Here is a 25,988-nt window from a genome sequence, read left to right on the forward strand (position 1 = left end):
GTGTACATTCATGAATATTTATCCATTGCCTGAATTCAATGGATTCTAATAGTGAAGGACATCCAGATCATTGAAAGTAGCATCTATTCATTACCTTATTACTTTCTAAAGAAAGAAGCAAGAATGCGGACTTGGAGTGGACTCCATTTCTGACGTGACACATTCATCATGACCTGCATGACAAGTGATGAAGTACAAATGTGATTTGTGCACTTTCTCAAGTCTAATTTGGTAAAAATTTCATCTTGTTACCACAACCCGGGGTTGAGCCACTATTAGAAAAGGACCACTGGGTGGGGGCAGAAGGATGGGGGGAAGAGATGTGCTTCGTTCAGCATTCTGGGCACAAAAGAATAATGGCTTTGGGTTTAGTTACATATTTTCCAGCTATCTTCTAGATTGTTTCTCGTTTGGGCCCTGGTGGATTATTTACCTCCAAGAGAACCCCAAAGTAAGGTCAGACCTTTGTGTCCTAATCCTTGCTGGGATGGTGGGAAAAAAAATAACTAAAGGTAGCTCTTTGTCAAAAGGTCAAATCAGCAACATATTCTAGTAAACAACCAAAAGCATTTCTAAAGAAGATTTTTGCTTGGGTCAGATGGGAAGTTCCAGCCGTACAAAGGAGAAAATTGCATTGAGGAAGAAAGGGGAAGGGCTGTCCTAAAGAGGCCAATGTTGATGCAGGGCTCACGCACCAGCCAACTTAACATACAGAACATGGAACTAAGGACAGCTAATAACACACGAATACAAAGGCGTGGGACAGTGCAGGGAGACTAATGTAAAGGGTGCTGAAGCTGGAAAGGAAAGCTAAGAACACAGAAAGATGCTTTGGTTTTGAGTTTGAACACTATGTTGGGGGAGAAAAGAGGCTCAGAGAAGAGCCATGACCACAGTTGGAAGGGAATCAGACAGTAATAATGGATAATGGAGAAAAAACCAAAATGCTCAACTCTTATTTTGTTTCTGTTGAAAATGGTCTCTGGCCTGGAAAAGACTGAACTGGAATAGGCAGTGGGGAGCTGGTAGTTGACACAAGATGAAAGATAGCGAGAGAGTGATTCAGTACCTAAAGGATTTCAAGGGAGATGAACTACATCTTGGCATATGAAAAGGAACTGCAGGCATCATTGCCAGTGATATTTGAAAGACTGTGTAGAACAGGAGAGGTATCACAGGATTGGAGAAGGGTTAACTGTCAAGTAGAAAAGGCTAAGCAACAATTACTTAAATCGGTACTGTACCAGACAGTTCAAAGGTGAAAAGAGAGAGGAATTAGGTCCAAAAGTCACAGAATCTCAGGGTTAGAAAAAACCTTGAAGGTGAGGTGGTACAACCCATGCTTGAACAAAAATCTGGTCTACTAATATCCACAGCAAGAGGTCATTTAGCCTTTGTTTGAAGACATGTAGCCAAGTTAAAGCCAAGGGGTGAAACATATAGAGTCACAAGGCTCTTTGCATGGATCTAATATTTAAAAATGGAGTCAGCTTAGAATGTAATGAATGAGGAATTTTTAGACATCAGTACTCTAGCACCTTGTCTTGTCTTTTGGTGTGTCACACACATAGGGGTGTGTGTTATGTCACGGTGAGGTTTTAAGCTTTTAAAGCTTATATTAGCAAACATGGTGATTGAAGCTTCAGTTATTTCTGAATGTCATATGATTTATGCTTCATTTGGCAGTCTCTTAATTTGGATTCTCTTTGATTGTGTTTGGCAATATGCAATTGACTTTTTCCTCCACAGTCCAAAACTCCTTTGTTGGGCGCTTTATATCACAAGCAGAGGAGATTTAAACATTTGGAGGGAACGTCATGTCATGGAGATGTCAGGAGTTCTCTTCAGGGATTTTTCAGGACAATGAAAAAATCTCACCCAGCAAGGAAGAATGGTGAAATTGTACTTTTCTGCTATCTCCAAATTGTGGGAAACAGCTACATTAAGAATCTGACTACAAGAAGCAGGAAAGGAGTTGGGAGCTGGCAATTTACCAAAGAGGTGTTAGGGTTGGTTTCACTGAGAAAAGTTTCCAAATACACTTTTCGTTGCAGGAGCATCATTTTAAGACAGAGTAGAGATGGATAATGAAATTCTTTTTAACAAGTGGCAGGATTGACACTGGTGTTTGAAGATATGGGAATGAATTTAAAAATGAAAGCAAAGGATAAGGAAGTATTTAGTGGAATATCTGACAATTTGACTGATAGGAGAGTTGGCTAACGTATCCCATTTCCTTTGGTTATGTGGCGGCCTTTATTTGATGCTTCTTTAAGAAGCCCTCCTCTAGGCCCATTTTCTCCAGCCTCAGCCCCACTGCCTCTGCCTATATATACTGTGTAAAAGCCCATTATCCCTCTCAGCTTCACTTCATGGTCTCAAAAATGAGAGGCCACTCATGGCCTAGTTACAAGGCTAATAGTCTGTTCTGGAGTCACTGATGGAAAGACAAAAAGACAAACCCAGAAATGTGGAATGGGGCTGTGTGCTTGGGCAGGAGGGGAAGATTAGTCCAGGTTTCTGCGAAAGCAGAGAACTGGAAGAGCTCTCCCAATCTAAGCCACACTTGAGAAGCAGAACAAATGGTCTCATAGCTCACTGACCCTTCGAGCGAGGAAGATTAAGTTACCTCTAGAGGCACCCAATGTTGGACACTCCCGATGGTAAAGATGCAATCCCCCAGTTTGGCATCAAGCCCCAGTCTGTCTTTTTGCCACTTTCACCCATTCCTTCTCATTCTGCCCTTTGGAGCCAATCCCACTTGCATATGCCAGTCTTCCAAAGGCATGGGCTCCCTTCATATCATGTCCATTCTTACTGCACTTCTCCCCCCATCCCCCACAGAGAGGAGAATTCTATTCTCCAGAATTGGCATCACCATTTCCTGCAGCTGCTCCTTACAAGGCATATCCTTGAAGCCCTTCCCCAGACTGATTGCATTCCTGGATTTGTTCCTAAAATGCAGCTTCTCTAACTGAACGCTGCACTTCGGAAGCTGGTCAGTACTGAGGGACTCCACTTTACTTTCTGAATGAAGCCTGAGATCTTGTTAACCACTGAGCATGGCATCCAGAAGGGTTGAGGTCCACCCTGAAGGCTCCATGCTTCTCCCATAAGTTGTTGCCCAGCCATGCTTCCTTCATCCTGGACATTTGGATTTCCATTCTCATGGCTTTATGTGTACTGCTGTCAAATTGAATTCTACTTGATTGGATGCATTGCTTGAATCTGTCAGGATATTTCTGTATGTTCACTCTGTCATCTGACATGGCCATGCTGTATACCACAGAGCCCTAGGCCAGAGCACTAGAGACCTATTGAGGACTGGGCTTTTGTGTTTTGTCATTCAGCCAGCTCCTAATCTATCTACTATCAGTCCATTCCTCGTTTCTTCATCTTATCTACAAAGATACTTTGTATCCATCTTATCTACAAAGATACACTGACAGACTTTCTCATCTGAATAAACTGTGTCAGTCATTTTCTTGATCTGCCAGTCTAGTGACCTTGTTAAAAAAAAAAGAAATGAGATTGGTTGGACATGACTGATTCTTGATAAAACCACATTGACTTTTAGTGATCATTGTTTCCCTTTCTAATTATTCATCAACCATCTCTTTAATGATGCATAATAGAATTTTGTCAGGAATCCAGTGAAGCTTAGTGGCCTATATTTCGCAACTCTCTCCTTTTCCTTTCTTTTTTTTGAGAGCAACATGTGCTTCAGTCTTCCGGCACTGCTCTCATTATCCATGATTTTTCAGTGATAATTGCAACTCAGCAATTATATCCGTTCATCCCACAATCTTGTGCACTTGGCAAACGAGAGCAACTATGTGCTCTCTCTAGCTGTTGTTAAAGTCTTTATTGATATTTACTGTTTCTTACATCACTGTAGTACCCCATGTTGCCTTCCTTTTCCCTTCTCAGAGAGCCATTCCATATGATGAATATTATTTTTCAGAAAGGAAAAAAATTCACACAACTGACACGATGAAAAAAATCTGGAAACCTGAGCAATGAGTAATAACTGACCTCCCACCTCTCCGAAGGGTTGGATTGGAGGGGTCTTCTCATTTCTTTTCATTCAAGTCGTGCTTGGTATTTATCATTTTGTTACATTCCCTTTTGATTTTTTTGTCATTCTTTCCATTTACGTTGGTGATGATCACTGTCTGGGTTTTTGGGCTTTGCTAACTTCACTTTGCATCAGTTCATTTTTGCATGCTTCTCTGTATTCATCACACTGCATTTTCTTACACCACAGTAATATTCCATTATACTCGAGTGTGTGTGTGTGTGTGTGTGTGTGTGTGTGTGTGTAATATTGTGTATATATCCTGGATAGTAAACCCTTATCAGAGAAATTTGATACAAAACTTTTGGGGTTTTTTTAACCATTTGACCAACTTCCCTTCCTATACTAGATGCATTAATGTTGTCTGTGCAGAAACCTTTCCTTTCAAGAAATCAGTTATCTATTTTATAGTTTGTAATTGCCTCTATTTTTGTTTGGTCACGAATCATCTCCTAGCCATATCTATAAGAGGCATATTTAATCAGTGTCCCTTCTCTCTTACCATCTCCTCACTTATCTGGGATTTTAAAATCTATCCTTACCAGTAAGGAATAATATTTCTTTGATGAGAAAACAAATAAAATTATAGTTAAGGAGTTCTGCCTTCTCCCTGTTCCATTGTTGTCTTATTTACCATACATGTTGGTCTCATTCCTTTTTGAATGTTTTTCTTGCCTCAACATAGCAAACACTCTCCTTCTTCACTTCTGCTTCTTGGCTTCTCTGGCTTCCTTTAAGGCTCATCTCCAATCTCACGTTGTATAAGAAGACTTGTCCTTGTTCCCTACCCCTCTCCCTCAGAACCAGTGTGTTCTCTCTGAGATCACCTCCCCTTTACCCCAAGTGTAGATCTTGTATCTCCATATCTTGCATGTTTTCTCCCCCATTAGACTTTGAGCTCCTCACTAAATGACTAAAGAAATTCTTTTTGTTGTCTTGAACATTCATTACCAGCCTGACTTCGTTCTGAGCATTAGCACTGCTGATACTTCTCTTAGGAGACCATGTTATTCTTCTGTATTCGTCCTCCATTACCCACCCTTGCTTCCTCTTTTGACCAGTCTAAACTGTACGTTGAGTTGCTCATGTTTCCGTAACAGTCTCTTTTTTTCTCATTGGAATCATTTTTGTTTATGTTATTAGAATTTCATGCTGGACAGATTCCCATTTCACTTTGTTTGATTTGTACCCTGTGGAATTTTAGGCCATTAGATTATACCTGGGTTTTCTCTGAATTCTTTGAAATCTATTTCCTCAAAATTTAAAAACTTATTTTTATAATTTTTCTCCTTCCCTGTCTTGATTTCTAAGATGGGGATGTTAATTGTTGCCAAAGGTTTCCCTCATCTCTACTTCAATGACCCATTCCTCCTTGTGGGTCAGAATCATGCCCAGAGAAGCCTTTGTCTTTGTTTACCCTCTGTCTTTCAAAGAATGTAATTATTACTAATAACAATTAGTAATAATAATTAAACAGGGATGGAGGGAGGCAGCATGATGCCATGAAAATAGTGTGAAGCTTAGAGTCATAGGATCTGAGTTCAAATTCCAGTCCTGCTACTTAGTAGCTTGTGATCCTGGACAAGTCACTGTTCTGTCATGCTTCCCTTATTGTTTCCTGTTCACACGATGTTTCCAGCCCTGCTTCCTGGACCATATTACATGACCATGTTTTCCTTCGGATGCTACTTCTGTTCCTTTTGAATAATAGCAAGAACTCAGTATATTTTCTCCTGTGTGATCCCCACAACAGTCTTGGAAGGTAGGTGCTGTCAGTCTCTCCTTTTTACAGATGGTGAAACTGAGGCACACAGGAGTTAAATGACTTGGCCAGTCTCTGAGGCTAGATTTGAACTCAGATATTCCTGCCTCCAAACCCAGCTCTCTCTCTCTCCACTACACCATCTTTTGAATGAGGTATACTCTTATATGGCCATTCCCATTCTACCCCATCCCAGCAGAATCTGTGTAATCAGATTTGCCTCTTGGCTTTGGGATTTCTCACTCATTTTATTATCCATACTTCACATGTTTTTATGTAAATACTTGCTGCTCTGTGTGTTACTGCTGCCTCTGTTCTTGCTCATGAGCTACAGAGAAGTATAGAGGTCCATTGTAACTCCTCATTCCTCCCCACGCCTCAGCCAACTCCATATGGCACCTTCTACTTTTATACTATCTGGTTGAGGCCTTTTCAGGGGAAAGTTATGAGGCTATAACTGTTGCCATGTGCATATTATTGGGAACATCGGAATTTAGAAATCTAGCTTTTACCCCCCAACACTATTAAACAAAATCCCTTAAAGGACAGGATGCTGACTATTTTTGGCAATTTTCAACTTAGGGAATCTCCAGGGTTTGACGGGATCTAGGAGTTTGTTTGCCTCCTTCACTCTTTGGGCCTGAAGCCCAACTCTCCAGTACAGCATTCCCTTAAAATAGTCATTCAGCCTTTGTTTCAAGGCCTCCAAAAACTGTTTAAGAATGGAGGGACTAAAAGAGCGTGATGATTTCTGCCAAAAATTCCCCCAAACCACCTGGAGCCATGGCATATAGTCTGTCCTTCCAGATACGACCCCCTCAGGAATTTGCTCAAATACTGAAAGGCCCTTGTTGGAACTAGTAGCCAAGTAGGATGCTGCTGTCAATTCAAGCATTAATGAAATTGCTTCTCCCTAGTGCCTCTGGAATCAAAGCTACGCCTCTCTTCTTGACTTTTAAAGTCCTTTTCCAACTGGCCCTAACCTGGCCTTCAAGCTTCCTTGTCCATCATTCTACTTCATGTACTCTCTGTTCCCATCAAGCTGTCTTTATACTGTTCCTCATACAGGACACTCCATCTCCTGCTTCTGTGCCTTTGCCCTGGCTATGCCCCCTGCCTCACCTCTGGCTCTTAGAATCCCTGACTTCCTTCCAAACTCTCCTCAAGCCTCACCTATGTGAAGCCTGTTCTAATTTCCCCAGATACTAGAGCCCTCCCCATTTCCCCTCCTTCCTCTTGTAACCCCTGTTCCCTCCTGCCTCCAAGCATATTTTTATATTTATCTTATATATTCTAATTTGCGTTCATGTTGCCTCCCCCAGCAGAATATAAGCTGCTTGTAGTTGGGGGCCATTTTGCTTTTTTCTTTTGTGTCCCTAGAGCTTAGCACAGTGCTTGGAACATAGTAGATGCTTAGTAAATGCTTATTAGTGACACTTAAATGTTTTCAGTGTTAAGTTTTTAATTGCATGCAATCAAAAACATTTTTTTAGTAGTTGAGTCTGTGGTCACAAAGATGATTTTCTGCATTTGAATTCACCTGTTCTACTATAGGTCGTGGCAGGGAGGTGGCTGGAGTACAGCATGGTATTCATTTGGGACCCACTTGAGAGGTGACCTCTCACCAATCAGGAGTGACTGGTTAGTGATGATCCCTTGATGATCCTAACCCTATGATGATGTTGGCAGTTCTTATACTTTATCTCTTTCTCTTAAAAACCAGAAGAGCATAATGTTTTCTTTTACTGGGTAAGAGCAAAATTTTCATTTTTTCCATTTCTGATCATCGAATTTTAATATGCCCTTAATAATTCATACCTTTTTCAAGGTATACAAAGTCTTTCCTTTGGACATTTTTAAGAATGGTGGATCACTGTCTTTCTGGGAGGAACTGGATGATCTCCTGGATCCCTGGGGTGCAGAATTAGAAAAGGGAAATTGGATTGTGAAAACACTCTCCCTCCATGGAAGCTTTGGTCCTATTAATCAAATATGAGATAATTAAAGTTCTGAGGGATTAACTAAGCAGAGCAAGTTTGATTTAGTGATCCATGTGTGTGGTTTGTCAGTTTCGCAAGGCCTCATCCTGGCTTCCCCCTTATCTGACAGGTAGCCAGCCCAGCAGGCCTGTAGATAGGATCTGGGGCACCTAGTCTTTTCATGCATGACTTTCTTTAATCTTGGGAGGCTTCATTTACAACTGCCCTATAGAAATGGGCTGCAGCACCATCCTCTTCTTTTCTGCACACTTCATTCATCCACAATACAGTTTGCCTGAGAATTTCAACTAGAGCTATGTATAATATCCACATGTGTTACTTCTAGGGGGCTGGGACAGTATATGGGAATCTCAAACATAGCCAGTGTAATTAATGTCACTTATACCCTTACTCACGGAAGATTTAGGAGATATGTCAGTTTAACTGTGCAGTAAAAAGCAACTCCCAGTTAGGATCGTCTGATGCAAACAAGGCCTGCTATCTCCACTCCAGTGTTTTCTAGGAGCTAGGAGCAAGCAAGGTGTTCCTTGTTTATACTTCTTTTCCTTTAACTCTTTGGACTAATGTCTACAGCCTTTGCTCATCTGGAGCTAGAGTTCAAATGGAGTAAAAGCCTGAGTTGTCTTATACTAGATTTTTCCAATTAAGCAAGAATTATGAGGAAGGGGGAGTGAGGAGCTGGTGATGAACCCAGGCACTGGGAGAACCAAAATGGGAAAATCAGAAAGAAATATGGGTTAGGATTGAGGAAGGGAGGGGTGGCGCTAGATATTTAGAAAAAATTTAGATCAATCAGTTATTTAAAGAGAAAAAGCCTTTCTGCTGGGGCTACTCATTGATATTCAGTCTTGAGACTGTGAGTTTTACTTTTTCAATCCCATGCCGACTGAGTAAATACACATGCCAAGCTGCATCTCTGTATGTGAGGAGAAGCCTTCCTGAACTGGCAAAAAATAACTGGTGTTCTCAATCCTATTATTAATCAGCCTGTAGGAGGGGAAGAGAACCCAGTGGTAGTGCTTTTGGGGAGAGGGGTGAAACAGTATAAATACTGCATTTGAAAAACCTTTGAAAATCCATGTGAGTCTGTCGTCTATGTGTAAAATTCAGCTCCTCTGTAACTATACGGAGAGTGATGTAGATGACAGTAAAAGTAACAATAACATTTATATAGTGCCTACTATGTGCGAGGCATTGTGCTAATAGCTTTACACTTATCTCATTTGATCTTCACAACAACCTGAGGCAGGTGCTATTATTTATCCTCTTACAGTTGAAGTAACTGAGGCAGTAACCCTGAACTTACTGAAGGTCATGCAGCTGGGAAGTGCCTGAGACCTAATCTGAACAGGGTCTTCCTGACTCCATGCCCAGCACGATGGGCCTCTAGGCTGTGCAAGCTTTGATGCTTCCTGTCCCACCAGCATTATACTTAACCTTGAATAAATCATATCAGTGTCTGTGAGAAGACACCAGAAATTCCCATCAAATTTCATTCCACATCAGTTATCCAATATGACTTCCTGAAGACCCTCCCAGAAAAAGGAGATCAAATGGTTTAGTTCTGGTGAAATTGAGGCTTTCACCCTTGTGAGAATGTCAGCTTCTGGAGGAATGAGTGACAGAAATTTTTACCTGTCTTCCCAGTACCTGGTGTGTCCCCATATGTCCTCGGTGCTTAATGAATGTGTTTGAAGTGATTTAAATAATCTTAGGAAGGAACAGCTTATATGTGTCTGCATGAGCATGTGACAACCAAAGTACAGTAATGCAGAGGTTATTACAGAATTTAGATTTAATGCCTACCTAATGGGCACTTTTCCAATCAGAGTCCTTTGTGAGATTTCTAATGAAAGAACATTAAAAAGTATCCCTTCTCAGTGACTTAATAAACTAGCAAAACTTGGCCCTTAAAGATGACGAGATCAAGATTTAGTCTAGTTTAGTGTTCCTCATAAGTGGAATTTGCCAGGTTCCTTTGCATTTTTTTTTCCTCTACAGGGAATATTTGTGATGTAATAATTAATCTTGGGGTAGTCACAATTGTATGTTAATCCCCAGGTAACCATGAATTGCATGCACATTTAACATATTCAGCTCACAATGCTACTGCCTAATAATACCAGAAATTTGATCCCACTATTATATGCTCACTGAGATGATCCTTAAAGCACTATTTGCAAAACTTGAGTTTTTTACAAAAGTGACAAATAAAATGAGATTCTGCTCTGTTTTTGAATTGGTGATTATGTAAATTTATGTTAATCTACAACATATTATTTGGCTTTTCTGCCTTTTTTTTCAGCCTGATGATGCTAAAATTTGTTTTGATTCAGATCTAGGTATATAGGTATACTTGAAATCACCTAATTTGAAATTGCAGTTCTTAAACTAAATTCTAAGAAATGTAATTATGTAAAGAATATTTTGAATGAAATATTGAGTAAATTAGTAGAAACACAGTTAATTTCTAAATGTACCTCAGAGTAGTATAAAAGTGGTAATTTTCTGTCTTAATTTTAGTTAAGTTGCATGTGCTTTAGGGGGCAAAAACAATTAATACTATTTTAGAATAAACATTTATTAAGCTCCTACTATGTATAATGCACTCTTAGGCTAAGGATGGAAAAACAACAAGTCTTAGCCCTCACTACATTCTACTGGAGGAAACAATATATAAAAAGATAAGTAAATACAGAAAAGAGAATTTGAAGGGAGAGAAGAGGGTTACCAACTTGGGGGCTTTTTTACTGAGGAGGTAGCAAGTGAGCTAAACCTTGAATGTGAAAGCTTCAAGGGTTTCTGAGAAACTGAAGTAAGGCCAGAGAGCATTTCACACTTGGGGAGAGACTGCCCAAAAGCGGCGTGAGAGGAAAGACCGGCCAGATTTCAGAGAACAGCAGACAGGCAGCTTGGTTATAGCATAGAGTGTGTGGGATGCGAAATTGGTGTGCAGTTTACTGGGACAGGGCATATTGTGATTTTTATGGATTTATACAATAGACCTTATAGTTTGAGACCCTGTTTAAAAAAAACAAACACTTTCTGTTTGCACTACATCTTTCTTAACTGTAATCATTTGTTTTTCATCATGTGACATGAGGGCCCAAGCTTTTGTAACATATTCTTTCATTCTTCATGAAACTACATTCGTATTACATTGGATATGAAGTAGACCCTTAACCAACAGTCAGTTTTTGCCAAGTCCATCAGTGAGCATGGCTTCTAGGTTTTGAACACTGTTAAAAGCAAGGGAATTTCCAGGCCACTGCAGTGTTTATTACCTTCTTTTGGATAAGTTTCTTAACCTTTTGTGATGGGTGGCCTGGTCCCAAATTGACATGTGATATTCCATCTCCATTTTAAAATGTTTATAATGCCAGACCCATTTTGCTCCTCAGTATATCAACAAATTCAGCAGAATTCACCAGTGGCCCAAGAGGGACAAGACTTTCTGACCCACTGAAAGTCAAAAAGCCCCCAAACTACAATCTGATGAAAATGCTCAGATCTTACAAACTAGTAACTAATCTTGTCTCTGACAGTGGTTTGGCATATGAATGAGCAGCAGAGTGGGCACTGCCACCAGTCTCTTTCTGCAGTCTCTACTACTATTTTCTTTGTCTTGATTGCCCTCGCCAAGTTTTGTTTTAGTTAGTGTCAGCCTGAAAGTTGGTTAAGTAGAGGCAACAGGCTAAATGCATACATTTTCGTTATCTCTTTATAAATTCATTATAAATTCTCTCTAAAGTAACAGTACATGGATTCCATGGAGCCAGGATCAGAACCTGACTGACCCAGCACAGAAATCGTCTGACTTAAATACATTTTACCGTGAGAAAGGAACTCTCTTAGTTGAACAAACTGTAAATTACAATTAACAAAGTAGTGTCAGTTGCAATTTGTGTAAATTTCTTCTCTGTAACATATGTTTCTGTGACATACGATAAGGAGAAAATACCACTACTTGAGTGGCAGACATACTGTCATAAACAGGTCGTTGAAGTTGCTGACACAAGAAAGGGTATCTTTAACAGAGTTGAGAAAGTTGAAATTACAATCCAGGACATCTGTGTTTTCCCTTATCACTAACATTTCCATAAAAAGGGTCTCCTAAGGAAATTACTAAGTCAGTCCCATTTGCTTCGCTGACATACCAAAAGGCATTCTCTGAGTTTACTTGAGATAACAAAAGAGACTATTAGGTACAGACTCTTCTTAATTCAAGCTTTGGCCCTTATTGAAGTCCAGCATTTATATTAAATGTTGTCATTAGTTAATTTGTTCTTCATAGGCCTGGTGAGCAGTCTTTTTTTAAAAAACTGGTTTTCTCTTTTCTTTCACCTACGCCATGCTGAAAAGAGCTCAGTGCTGGCCTCTCCAGCCACTGGGTCCATCCAAAGGGCTTTGTTTCTTTTCTGCAGCTGTAGTTGGATCAGTTCTTAATTTTCATTTTTGACCATAGTTTTGTGCTTCAGTGTTGCCTATCTTTTTTCATCGTGGACTTGAATGAACCCCTTGGCACACCTGACTGTTCCATACCAGCAGCTACTGTTGGATCTCTAAAGTCATTGAAGTAGGTCCTAGAAGAGCTACAACTTTGGCATGTTTCTTTGTAGTGATATCTATTCTTAAAAAACCATAGGGGGAAAAAGTAAAACACAGCCAAAGAGAACACTGGAACATGTATGTGGTATGAAATCTAGCAATCAACTGAAAGAAACCTAAGTAAAAATGGGGAAGCCAGCTCAATTTAGTTTTGACTGGTCAAGATCAGACATTCTGAATCAATTAGTATCAGTAGAATTGAATACATATTATCATTGTGGTTGCAAAATGAAACCATAGCAAACATCCCACGCTATTTGCACACCATTGTAGGTTAGAACTAGACCGAGAAGGATTTTAAATGCTAGATTGAGGATTCTCTTTTTTTATCCTAGAGGAAATAGGGAGCTACTGATGATTTTTGAGCGAGGGGATGACATCATCAAACCTTTGCTTTAGAGAAATTATTTTGGCACATTTGTGGGGGATGATTTGAATATAGAAGAGACTTGAGCCAAGGAAATCAACTTGGAGGCTGTTCTAATAGTCCAGATGAGGTGATGAGGATTTACCTTAGGTAGGTGGCTATATAAGTGCAGCGGTGAGAAGAGAATACTTGAGAGATGTTGTGGAGATAGAATTGAGACATGCAATTGGGGTGGAGGAGGTAAGAAAAAGGGGCAAGACAAGGTTGACTAAGTTGTGGATGAGTGATTGGAAGGATGGTGAAAGTCTCAATAGAAAGAAAAATTTATAGAAGGGATTGATTTGTTTTGGGGGGTGGGTAATAAGTTCTCCTTGGACATCAATCAACAAGCATTTATAAAGCACCTACTAGTGCTTTCAGACATCCAGGTGGAGATGTGTAGCCAGCAGTTGTTAACAGGACTAAATAGAGCTTAGAAGAAGGATTCGAGTTGCAGAGTTGAATAGGAGAGTCCATGGGAGCTGATGAGAGAGAGAGAGAGAGAGAGAGAGAGAGAGAGAGAGAGAGAGAGAGAGAAAGAGAGAGAAAGAGAAGAAAGGCAAGGACAGTCTTAGAGGATGTCCATACTTAGTGGCTGGTGGATAGCTAAGGTTGTAGCCAAGGAGACCCTGAAGAGGAGTGGCCAGACAGGTAGAAAGAGAACCCATGGCACTAAAGCCAAAGGAGGAGAGTAATTGATCCCAAGGACTCAGAAACTTCTACAGGGCTTGGTAGTTAGGAGATTCTTGGTAACCTAGAACACAACATTTTCATTGTAGTTATGGGGTCAAAACTCATATTGCAGAGAATTGAGAAGTCAGCAATAGGGGAAGATGTGGCAAGGACAAGTATAGACTGTGAAAGGGATGGTAGAGTCTAGGGAAGATTTTTTAAAGATAGGGGAGATATGGACAGGTTTGTGGGCAGCGAGGAAGAAGCCAGTGAATGTGGAGAAGAGAAAAAAGGAGAGGAAGAAAGCAAGCAGGGAAGGCCAGCTGGAGACTCAAGCACTGAGTATCGTTGGATGACTTTTTCAGAGGCATTCTCTGACAAAGGCAGATAACATTTGGGTTTGGCAAAGCCCAAGTAGGATGAGGGATCCCAGGGCAGAGAACAGTGCATGACACAAGCCGGTTAAGCTTCAGTTCTAGGCTCAAGACGGAGCTGGAAGGCCAGCGAGGTGAGAACAGGGAGGGCTAGTGAAAGCAAAACTTGAAAAAGAGGGAATCCCAGCATCTCTGAATCACGAGTTTCCTTCCAGACCCACAGCTCAAGTACCACCTTCTACCTCAGGGCTTTTTAACCCGGGGTTTATCAACTCATTTTTGTATCTGCTTTTTGTTCTTAATCTTGCTAGCTGTATTTCCAGTTAAGTGATTTCCTTTGGAAGCTTACTATTTCTATGTGCTTAAAGACATTATTCTGAGAAGGGTTGGATGGCTTTGAGTACACTGCCAAAGGGGGTCCATGACCCAAGAAAAGTTGAACTCCTGTTTCCTCTGAGGATTTTCATGATTCTCCAGCTGGTAGTGCCTCCCCCTCCATCCCCATGGCATCCATTTTGCACATATGTGTATATATGTGCATATTATTTCTCCTGGCTAGAATATAAGCTCCTTAAGGACAACAAATGTTTTTTACCTTTGTCTTTCTATCCTCTGAGCCCAGCAAGTTGCCTGGCACATAGTAGGTGCTTAATAAATGCTTGTTGATTGATTGGACTGTAACCTCTGCCTGACTGTTGTGCTCATCTTCTTTTTACCCACTGGCCTTAATAGTGTGTGTTCAAAGTGTGGAGAGAGCTGTTCGTTGCTGCTGTCCCAATGGATAATACCAACCTGGTTGCCACTGGAGGTGACAGCTATTCACACTTGCAGTAATTACGAAAGCTGGTCAGCCTTCACCTAAGCCATGAACCAGGCTTGGCCTTTCTGAACAAGCAGCCTGGCTCTAACCCCATTTTGAAAATTCAAGCAGCTCTCCACACTGGGCACTTAATAGGAAAATGAGCACCATGCTACACAAAACGATTAGGGCCAAACGTTTAAATCAGTACAAATGAGTTAGGCCATTCTTCAGCTGCAGTAATAAGCAGGTCAAGGGGGCAGCAGGGAGACTTTTTCTGGCAAGAATCATTCCCTAAGACTTTGCCTAGAAAAAGATGAAGCTTTTATTCGCGGATTTGATACAATGCAGCTGTCGACAGCAGGGGGAGAGTTTGACCAAGGCCAAACAGCTCCCTCTTCAGAGATGTCTGTAAAACAAAACAGATGGGGGGGGGGGGGGTAGGATTTACATTACCAATGACAAATCAAAGCTGAAAGTTTGCCTGGCCTGTTGTCATTCATTGCCATTCATATTCAGAAAGCAGACTGCTGTGATAATTGATTTGATGGTCCAGCTTGAGTGGAAGCACTTCTGGGCATAGCAGGCCTCAGAGATGCCAAAAAAGAAGAAAAGGTGGGAATGAAATAATGTACTGCTTTCTCCTCAGAGGCATGTGGCCCAGTTTTGTGTGTGTGTGTGTGTGTGTTTAAAAAAGAGAAAAACATGCTTTTTAAAAAAAAAAAAAGGCAGGGGAGACCTCAAGAACTTGGTAATAAATACAAAAATGACCATATAGCCCCAGTGCAATAAAAATAAGCATTCAAACAGAGACAATGAGAGGACATATTTTACTGACAGGTGAATAATAGGAGAGCGTGGTGGAAATAATCAGATTTTTCCCGGACCCTGTCGAGGGGAGTACCTTTTCTACTGCTCTTTTGTACTGGGACAAAACAAGATTCCCTTTCGGAAAAAGGCTTTTAATTTTTAAAGGTTTTCATACTGGAATTAATAGTTCAGAAGGAGAAAAAGAAAACAGTGATTGAGTCTGAAAAGCTCTGTGGAGCTAGCTAGCTAGCTCCCTCCCTCCCTCTCTCTCTCTGCCTGGATTATCGGAATTCATTGAATTTCTTGACTTTGAGCAATAAGTGCCAGTGTGGCAGCTTGTCCTCATATCTGTGAGTGGAAGGGGCCGGTCGGGCCCTACCTCCTGCCGATATGAATAACTTCGGAGCTCAAAGGACCATTTGGGGCAAAGGAAAGAGAAAAAGGTACTGAATTCAGTGCCTGACCTCTTAATCACGACTGCCAGCTCAACTGTGTGCCCCTGTCATCAATTTAAAGAACCAAACAAAACCAGATAAGAAACATGAGCTGTCAAAACACAAATTTTAATCAGGCTCAGTTTGTCTTTGGAGAGAAAGGTAGTGCAGAAGCAGGCCAGGCCTTGAACCTCTGAACTGATGGCCTTCAGTCTCTGCTCCCCCTTCTTCCCTTTGGCATTTGACAGCAGAGACTTCTTTTCAAAAAGGAGGCTGATGGAGAGGGCCAAGGCCATTGCTTAAAGAGAAAGCTGCTCAGCTGCCATTTTCCAGTTTCGTAAGGATATTCTGAGTGACAGTGAGACACTGGCAATTAGGAAGGCAGAGAAGTCTTCCTTTCCCTGCTCAGGCCAGAGCAAAGTGCTGCTCCTCACTTTCTTCTCTGTGCAGTCTTCCCCATGTGTGAAGCCCTGCCTCCTTGTTAAAAGGAATTGGATCAGCTGACTATTCAGGCCTCTCTATAGTACAGCCTGGGGGCTCAAAGAGCTTGGAAGCTTAGAAATTATCCCTCTAAATGTATCAGCTTATCTTACTTACTATCCAGTGTGGAAGGAGTTTCACTCCTCCCTTGTAATATGCTTTGGGGAAGTCACAATGTTTGGCCTGGAGAAGAGCAGACTTTGGGACATATGATAGTTGGCTTCATGTACTGGGAGGGGTGTTAGAGGGAAGAGCCATGGAATCAAGAGCTCTTGGGTCTAAGATGCTGAGAGGTGGCTTGAGCTTGTTCTGTCTGGAAGCAGAATGGTTGTCTCGCCCTCCCTGAAAATCTTCCCACAGTGTCTGACCAAGCCCAGCTGGGATACGTCCTAGTGAAGATTTTTGTTCATGGGACAGATCAGAAAGTCTCAAAGGTTCATTTCAACTCTGAGATTAACCAGTCATTTATTAAGCATCTGCTGTGTGCCAAAGACTAGGATAGGTTGTGGGGATACAAAGACAAGAATGAACAATTCCTTGAACCTCAAGGGAGTTCTGATTCTGGTATTGGTACAGACTGTAGCATCTGGAAGCCCAGCTCTCTCCTGCATAGCTTTTGGGGGAAGCGGAATGGAAGGGTGTGTTGGGCAGTGGTTGAATTAATGGATGATATTCAGAGGTCTTTGACTTTTTAGGATCTAGTGAGCTGAAAGGATTATTGAGGGCCAGCAATCAAAAAGGGAGGGGGCCAATATAATTAATATAGTGGAGTCAGGAAACCTGGATTCATATCCTGAGTCATATAATGAATGAGTCACAGAACTTAAGAGTTGGAAGGGCTTCAGTGGACATGTAGTCCAACCAGTAGCCAGGAAGGGATCTCCACTAATTGAATTTTTATAAATTTGACTCTTTTCAACATATGCCCATCATTCATAGTTCTGCCCTCTGGGATCAAGCAGAATGAATCTCATTCTTCTTCAGATATCAGATATCCAAAGACAACTGTCATGTTCTTCTGAGGCCTCTATTCTCTCAACTCATCATGCCCATCCCCTTCAGCCAGTCACATACATGACATGACCTCAAGGCCCTTCACCATCCTCAATGACCTTCTCTGGACACCTTCCAGCCAATTGAAGTGAGTCCAAGATTGGCACCCCTGCTGACTTGCTATCCAGGTTTTTTTTCATAACTATTATCCAACTGTATACCCATCATATAATACGTGTGAATTTGAAGGGCTCTATATTCAAGTGTAAGAATTTACATTTATCCATATTAAAAATTTTCCTATTAGTCTCTACCCAAAATTGTAGCTAGTGGAGAACTTTTTAGATCCTCTTGTTCAGTTTGTTGGCTATTCCAGCTCTGCCATGGCGTTGAGAAAAATGTTACATAGCCCAGGCTGAGCATAGATCCCTGTAGTACTCCTCCGTAGACATCCAGCTGAGTTAACATTGTATGATTAAAATCCTTCGAGTCCTGTAATCCATCCGGTTTTGAATGTAATTGCATTACCATCTAAGCTAGACCAAATATTTCCATTTTATCTACAAGAACAATATGTTTTCTCCAAAGATCTGCTAGGGCTCCAAGAACAGCATCTTCTGCTTTGCCACAGCCTTGGCACAAGTATTGATCGAGAATGGCGAGATAACTTTGTTTCTGAGGCGGCCAGTTTTGGAGGAGGACCTGGAGGTACCTCCAGAGCCCTCCCTTAGCCCCTCCCTTAGCCCCTCATAGGAAGCTCGGGGCGCAGGCGCAGCCCTAGACGCCGCCCTAGGCAGCACTTCCACAGCAGCCATTCTAGCTGGTGCCTCCAGACCAGTCCCAGCCAGTGGACTGAGCCCAGAGATCACCTCCGGCTGCTGCCCATTGCTTACCTGCTTTCTTGTGGCCACCTGGTCGGAGGCACCAGATGCAGCCATGTTCACCAGAGCCTTTCGCATCAAGTCAAACACAACCATCAAGGGTTCCGACAAGCGCAAGCTTCGGGTCAGTGTGACTGCTGCTTTTCCTGGTCTTGGTCAGATTCCTGGGAGGAGAGAGCTCAACATCCTGCGGCTCTGCACCTACAGAGGAGATACTGTGACCGTGTACGTGAGTGGGAGAAACCCTATTCTGTTTGAAGTAGAGAAAAATCTGTACCCTACCATTTACACTTTGTGGGCCTACCCAGATCTTTTACCCGTCTTTACAACATGGCTGCCGGTACTGAAAAAGTTAGTGGGAGGAGCAGATTTGATGTTGCCTGGGCTCCTGGTGCCCCCTGCTGGTCTGCCTTTGGTAAAGCCGGGGGACCTCTGTGCCATCACCTTGGTTGGGAGCAGGGTCCCCGTTGCAATTGGAATAGCCAGTATGTCCACAGACGAGATGCTGGCTTGTGACCTGAAGGGGAAAGGCTTCACCGTGCTCCACACTTACCTTGACTATTTGTGGCGGTCTGGGGACAAGTCACCCCTACCCTACATTGCCCCATTAGACCAGCCTCCTTCAGAGCATTCGGGCAGTCCCAAAGATGTACAAGGTGGTCCTGTTGTTTGGGGAGACATGCAAGGGGATAAAGAGATCAGGGAAGCTCCAGAAAGCCCCCTCGCAGAAGACCAAGAGAACTTTATTGTGGCAGAATTGGGTCAGCACATTGCTTATAACAAGACCCTTGCAGAGCAGATGGATGAGCTATTGGAGGAATGTTTCTTCCATGCCCTGAAGAGCCGGGTCACCAAGGCTGACCTCCCCTTGCTTACTAGCACTTTTCTGGGTAGATACATGTTTTCTTGCTGCCCCAAAGGGCAACAGCTGGATGTTAAGAAGTCAAGCTACAAAAAGCTCTCCAAGTTCCTGAACTGCATGATGAAGCAGGAGATCCTGCAGGTGAAGGAGCTGAGCAAAGGTGTGGAGAGCATTGTGGCAGTGGACTGGAAACACCCCAGTATCACCTCTTTCATTGTGCCTGAGTCATCCTCAACCATTCCAATTCAGAAGATTACAAAGACACAATGCTATCGTGCTCCAGAGATCAAACATCTGTACCGTATCCCAGCCAACATGACTGCTCTCTTCAGGGAAGCTGGCCACAAGAAAGGGAGCACCCTCTCTGTCAGTGAGGTCCGTAAAATCATCATGGACTATGCACAGAAAAACAAGCTGCTTGATGCAGACAACAAAGACTCTGTTAAGTTGGATCCCACCTTGTCTGACTGCCTCCTGGAGAAAACTGAGCAGTATGTGCTAGTGAACCTTTCATGGGATGATCTCTTTGCAAGATGTCTGGGGAAACTGCAGCCTGCCTATGAAGTGACTTTTCATGGACAAGAGCCAATTGTGAAGAAAGGAAAAATCTATCCCATTGACATCATCCTAGCACACAGATCATTCAATAGAAAAGTAACTCTGATCCGGAACCTGGAGTTCTATGGGCTTGATCCATATTCTGTGGCTACTATCCTTCAGCAGCGTGTCCAGGCCAGTGCCACTGTCAGCCCTGTCCCTGGAACCAGGAATGCTGTTCAGGTCCAGATCCAGGGCAATCACATGAGTCAACTGAACCAGCTCCTTTTTGAAGAGTATCGCATCCCTGAAAAATACATCCATGGCCTGGAAAAGGCTGGCAAAGCTGACAAGAAGTGAGGGACTCGAACATTGATTTACAAATCTTGGAGCTAGTCATCTCTGTAATTGTTTTCAGCTTTGGATAGAATAAAATAGTATTCTTTCCTTCTTTGTTGTTGTTTTGAAACCAAAAGCACAAAATAAAAGTTTTGCTGAAATCTTAATAATCTACCTGTAATGCTGTCCTCATCCACTAGTTTAATAATCGTGATAAAAGGGGAAGGGTTTAATTGAAAATGTAAACCTTCTACTTACTATGACTATGGACAAGTAACAGTCTCCAAAATTCTGTTTTTTATCTGTTGGATGTGGATAAAATTACAATCGTGAACTCATGATTGTGAGACAACTATGAGGAAAGTGTATATAAATGTGAGCCTTACTGTTCTACATAGAATGAGGAGTGATGTATAACAAAACTGGGTTCTAAAGTTAACTTAGATGTTTCTTAGAAGTCTCATTTTTGAGCTAATCATTTCTTCCTTTTCAGTTTTTGGAAGAGTGAAATATAATTTCAGTATCAAAAGAATCTTTTTTTCAGAAACAAAAACTTAGCTAAAATCTTGGTAAATTCTCTGCAGTATCCTCCTCAGCTGCTGGATTAGTAATCCTGTCAAAAAAAAAGAGGGCAGGAAATATGGGTCATCTGGAATATTGTAAGCCTTCTACTTACTGACTCACAATGGGCAAATAGCCTGTAAAAGTCTAGATCTTATCTGTCAAATGGGGAGAATATTAGGGTGTCAGACTCAGAATTGTTGTAGGAAGGCTATTGAGAGACCTTATAGAAATGTGAATCCTCTCTACCACAGAATACAGAAAGAAGAGTCATGTGTAACAAAGCTGGACTCTAAAACTGCAAAGTTTAAATAAGTTTCCTGAGTTTCTGATCTTTGAACTTGTCACCCCTGAGAGTGTTTTCATCTTTAGAAAGAGTGAAATAGAATTCCCTAAACAAAAAGGCTGTGTTCTGAGCAAAAAAGCTTTGGTAAAATCTTGCTAAGTAATGGGGGCAGGGCTGCAAATGTGATTGGTATGAAGTGTAAGCCTTCTGCTTACTGAATGACTTTGGGCAAGTGACAGCCTCTAAAAGTCTGGTTCTTCTCCATCAGGTGGGGAAAATATTCCAGTGTCAAACTCAGAATTATTGGGAAGAAGGCTGTTGGTGGATAGCCTGAGTTAATGTGAGTCTTGCTGCACTGCATAGTACAGAAAGAGGAAGCCTCTACAACAAAGCTGGTCTTTAAAATGGAATTACAAACATCCTGAGGCCTAATCTTTCTCTGACTGTTCTCAGCTTTTGATAGAATGCATCCACCAAAATAAAATTATTTTGAAAAACAAAACTTATTTTGCTAATATCTTGGTGAATTACCTGCAAGCTGTCTCCTCATCTACTAGGTTAGCGGTCCTATTTTCCAAAAGGGAAAAAGAAGATGAGCCTTCTACTTAGTGACTCATTGACTCAGCAAGTAACAACCTTTACAAGTCTCAGTTTCCTATCTGTCAAATGCCTAACCAATGCTTATTATGAGGAAAACAATTGGTAAAGCACATGTAAGTGTGAGTGTAGCCATATTGCAGAATTCCGAGAGGAGTTGTGTGTGGATCACAAGGTTAGCACGGAACATTCAAGCCGGATTGTGATATGTTTCCAAAAAGCCACATGGAGGAATTTCTCTTTGATCACAGAGGTGGTGATACTAATAATGATAAAACTGCATAGTACTTTTGCAAAGAACTTGATGGACATTTTATCTCCTTATTTCCACATAACAACCCTGGGAAGTAGAAGTTAGCATCATTCTCATTTTACACATGAGGAAACTGAGCAGACAAAGGCTCAGTGTCTTGCCCAGGGTAGGTTTATTGAAGAGGGGGTGGTAATAGGGGCAAACCTGCAAATCATTTTAGTAGCTCTATGGAGAATGAAGTGGAATAGGGGAGAGGCTTGAGTCAAGAAGGCCAGTTAGGAGGCTGTAAAAATATTCCAGATGAGATGTATGAGGGCCTGAACTAGAGTGGGTACAGAGAAGGGAATATATGGGAGAGATCTAAAGATAGAAACTGTAAGATGTGGCAAGTAATTGGCTAGGGGATGTGAGTAAGAGGAAGGGAGCAAGGATAACTTTGAGGTTGTCAGTCTGGGAGTTGGAAGGATGGTGGTGCCCTTGGTGGTAAGAGGAGCATTGAGGAGGGAGGAGTGTAAGTTCTGTCTTGTATATGATGAGTTTGAGATTCCTGTTAAAATCCAGTAGGGAGGTGGTAGTGACATGATTCCAGCAGGAAATGGGCAGGATATCCAAAGAGAGGAATCATCTTCCTAGAAATGATAGTTAAATTCACATGAGCTCCTGATACAGAGAGAGAACCTTAGGGTATAACCACAGTTAGTATGATATGGATGGCGATTAGAGATTCAGGAAAGGAAACTGAAGGCGCACACACACACGCACACACACACACATACACACACACGCACACACACACACATACACACACACGCACACACACACATGCACACACACACATGCACACACACACACGGTCTTTGACATTAACATTCATCTTTATATTGACACCTTTTTTGTTCATTTGGTTCAGTTATATCCGACTTCATGACACAACTTGGGATTTTTTGGCAAAGATACTGGAGTGATTTGCCGTCTCCTTTTCCAACTTATTTTACAGATGAGGAAACTGAGGCAAACGGGTTTAAGTGACTTGCCCAGAGTCATACAACTAGTGTGTTTCTGAGATCAAATTCGAATTTAGGAAGATGAGGCTTCTGACTCCAGGCCCGGTGCTGTAGCCACTGTACCACCTAGTTGCCCCATGTTGACACGTAACTAACTTTATTTTATGTGTGATACATATTTATATATTTTTTGTTTTCTTTAAAATATTATGACTCTGATTCTCCTGGATCACCATGTATCTCACACCCTCTAACTACAGTTAGAACCCAAGGATCTCTCTTACTATACTTTCTCACTGGAGGAAATCATCAATTCTTATAAGTTTGATGATTATTTTTATGAAAATGACCCCTTTTCTTTATATATCTAGCCCCAGTTTCAGAGAGAGAGAGAGCAATGCCTGAGAGGAGAGAGCCAGTATCTAAAAGATTGAGGATGAAAATTGAGATAATTTGGGAACAAAGTTCTTGAGCTTATTGGTATGGGTACTGTCTTAGGCCATGAATATAATAACTAATCCATAGCTCTTCATGTGGTATCATTTTTTTACCTAAATTTTCCACAAAGACTTTGTCAAATTGTATACTTATATACATCCTGAATGTAAAGGAAATGTACAAGGTAAGTATGCACATGTGCACACATGCATACACACACACACACACACACACACACACACAAAGTGGATAGGGAAGGAGGGGCATTAGCAACTGATGGGATCAGGAAAGCCTTCATGTAGAAAGTGGTCCTTGAACTGCATCTTTAAAGAAGAAACTGATTCTGTGAGTCCGAGATGCTGAGGGAGTATGCTTCCAGTATGGAGGACAGCCAGTACAAAGGCACAGAGGTGGGAGATGAAGTGCTATGAGTGAAGAACAGAGAGAAGGCCAGTTTGGCTGGATTGTGGACTGTGGGAGGGGTAGTAATGTCCAACAGGTCTGGAAAATGACATCTTCCATTCTCCCTTTTACATTCAAGTCATGTGGTATATAGCATGTTGCAGCCTCCTTAAATTCTACCATGTTGCAGCCTCCTTAAATTCTACCATCAGTCAGCCAGCCAATCAATCAAGTATCCAGCACCTACTGTGGGTCAGGTGTTAGGGGTACCAGTGCAACCATAGGTGTTGATGTTGCCTTTGGGAACACGTAGAACTGGGCTTCTTCTTAGATGGCAGTATTTCATGAGTCACGGGCCTGTGAGTCATAGGTTGTAAAAAGGCCGAGCTTATTGTTTTTGTAGCAGGACCCATGGAGCAAATTCACCTTGCTCTCCACCAGCAGGAACACTAGGACTTTGTGTTTCCCAAGCAAAACTTTCTGAAGGGGGGGGGGGATCCTTTATTATCAGTTCAGTAGAGAATAATTGCATCATCAGCCCCCCTTCAATGCAGGGGCTGCTTCCGTAAGCTCTGTGCAGATGGAGGAAGAAGAAACGCCATCAGCGCAGAGGCTTTCCCCTTGTTTGGATTCTTGTACTTTAGTGCTACAGACTGGAGCTCACTGAGCGTGAAACTCACAGCAAGGAAACAGAACTAGTCTTAAGCAGGGAGGCACCTTCTGCAAGCTGAGCCAAGTGTGGTCATTTACATGCACACCATGTGGATGAAGCCTTGGTGGGCTCCCACTCGCCCAGCAGCCAGTTAGTACTTCTCATCCCAATTGAACTTGGGGGCTGGGCATTCCTGGGGCTTGGGCTCTTTTTTGGATAGCTCTAACTTCATCACTCTGCCACCTTTGCACACCTGCGGACTCCCCTGGATTCCCCCTTTCACCTGGCCTTGCCCCTGCAGCCCTGCCCTGGGAAACTTTGGTGCTTCTGATGTTCTATCCTTTGGGCAGGGTTGATACAAACTCAGTCCCTGCGTGGCTCTTCTTTGTGGCCACAGAATTCCTCAGTAAGCTGTTGGCGCTGACTGCAAGGTACTTGTTTGAGATGTTTCTGTAGGAAGTTAGGTTCATGGCCTGAGCCTTGTTTTTCCCAAAGCATTGTGTATTTTGCAAGATGGAGATTTGCCAGAAAGAGTAATTACGGTGGGGCCGGGCCAAAGGGCCAAAAGCTGGTACTGAAGCACTGCTTCAAGGGTAGCAGGACATGCCTAGAACAGGGTTGTTTTTTCAAAGGTGGATATGTGCTAGGGAGTTTGTTTCCTGCTTATTGCTGTCCAGTAGAGGAGGAAGAGGAGGAGGAGGAGTTGTTGTTTTTTCTACATACTAGGATGAGGCTACAGCTTAGGAAACAATCATTTCTCTTCAGTAAAAAGCAAATTCTGAACTTCTCTTTACCATGTTGCTCAGAACTTTGGCAGTTCTGCTGTTTCCGTGTGGGTCTTACTTTTTGCTGCAAACCAAATGTTTGCTCCATTCTGATAGAGTTTTTCTGATTTAATATTTGTGATTCAGCCTTTCCTGATAAAACTTGTCACCTTAGAACCCTTCTCTGCATTCTGCCTGTTTATTCTACTTATTTTAAATTAGTGTATATTGTACTTCACTTTTGTATTGAAATAAATGAATTCATGCATTTGCTTTCTTCACAGCATGATAGGATAACAGCTAGAATAAAAATTATCAACCTAATATTTCTTGTTGCTGGAAAATAATTATGAGAATATTACACAGAGGAAGCCATGCTTAAAATAAAGGCTTCATATTGCATTTAAAACTCAAGTGGGACATTCAAGTATTCTGTTTAGTAGAATAATATATCGATGAACCCGTGGAGAACTAATTATGTTGTTTCACATGAATTACAAATGCGTCATTTAGCTGCGTTATTGTCTTACACGTGTCCTTTACAATTAATCATCATCAAATGTTGGAATTAGGAAATTTGAGACACAAAAATGCCTACTTTTAAAATAAATGACTCAAGTAAAGGCCAGGATTTTTACTCCAGTTTTACAGCTGACTTCCAGGGATTCTTCCCCACTACTGTAGCATAATGTGTAAGTGTAAAAAATATTGTTCCCCTCCCCACCAAAGTATCCTCAAGAAAACTACCTCCCCGATAGTGAGTTCAGGGCTGTCCAGTTGTCTCTGCTGTTCTTTGCTTGTCCTGTGGATTTCAGAAGTGGAAATTGACTTGAGAGCCACATTTGCTCTTCTTTCCAAATGTCATCATGAATGATTGTTGAGGCGATCTGTTGAGGTTTAACAGCATGATTAATATTTATTATACGTAAATTATATAACGTGTTCTTGTTGTTCAGTCATGTCCGACTCTTTGTGACCTCATTTAGGGTTTTCTTG

The 25,988-nt window shown here is 41.8% G+C and overlaps 1 protein-coding gene and 1 pseudogene across 7 annotated transcripts in view; both read left to right on the plus strand.

Annotated features, from left to right (window-relative positions):
* Positions 1–25,316, plus strand: part of LOC140515778 (eukaryotic translation initiation factor 2D pseudogene) — a 46,156-nt pseudogene extending 20,840 nt beyond the window's left edge.
* The window catches only part of DIAPH2 (diaphanous related formin 2), a 1,011,052-nt gene that overhangs the window by 814,692 nt on the left and 170,372 nt on the right, over positions 1–25,988 (plus strand). The window lies entirely within an intron of this gene.

Source organism: Notamacropus eugenii, chromosome X, assembly GCF_028372415.1.
Source record: "Notamacropus eugenii isolate mMacEug1 chromosome X, mMacEug1.pri_v2, whole genome shotgun sequence".
Taxonomy (NCBI): domain Eukaryota; kingdom Metazoa; phylum Chordata; class Mammalia; order Diprotodontia; family Macropodidae; genus Notamacropus; species Notamacropus eugenii.